This window comes from Condylura cristata, unplaced genomic scaffold (assembly GCF_000260355.1).
Source record: "Condylura cristata isolate star-nosed mole 26May11 unplaced genomic scaffold, ConCri1.0 scaffold00041, whole genome shotgun sequence".
In the NCBI taxonomy this organism is placed as follows: Eukaryota; Metazoa; Chordata; class Mammalia; order Eulipotyphla; family Talpidae; genus Condylura; species Condylura cristata.
The window spans coordinates 372,594-373,190 of record NW_004567142.1 but is presented as its reverse complement, the minus strand read 5'-3'; the positions used below and the strand labels follow the sequence as shown (position 1 = coordinate 373,190).

General features: G+C 54.6%; 1 protein-coding gene across 1 annotated transcript in view; it reads right to left on the bottom strand.

Annotated features, from left to right (window-relative positions):
- Positions 1–597, bottom strand: part of SPTBN4 (spectrin, beta, non-erythrocytic 4) — a 66,254-nt gene that overhangs the window by 34,197 nt on the left and 31,460 nt on the right. The gene's annotated exons all lie outside the window — the stretch shown is intronic.

Genomic DNA, 597 nt, shown 5'->3' with positions numbered 1-597 from the left:
CAGGAAAGTGGGGTGGGGAGCGAGGCTGGTACATCTCTTATACGACTTCATCCAAAATAATCTCCAGTGGGAAGGTGGGGCCGGGGTTGGATGGGCAGTGTGTCCTGGACCCATCTCTGCTGGGCTGGAGTTCGGCGGGGAGGTATGGAGTCTCCCGTTCACTTCAAATGTGGGAGAACAGTCTCCCCTGGGTGTTCACAATGGAAGGGGTCAAGCTAGCTCTAACGGAGGGGCTTGGAGCCGGGTTCCTCAGCTATCCTTGATTGGGGAAACTCAGGTACTGGCTCATCATGGAGATGGGTCCAATAATCTTGGTCAGGTAGAGGGATGAGGCTGGGACCACCTATTTGGGGGTTAGGAAGATGTTTACTGGGCCACCTCTACTGAGGCCACCCCTAAGGCGGTCAAAGTCCAGAACCGTCTCTATGGAAGGCTGAGAAGGAAGATGAGGCAGTGAACCATCTCTGATTTGGGGGTGCAGATCATCTCAAAGGGTCAGAGGTTGATTCCTGGACACCTTTTAAGAGGCAAGACTTGGTTGTGGGACCATCTCTGACAAGAAGGGGCGCCGAAGGTGCTTGGTTCACTGACACCCCC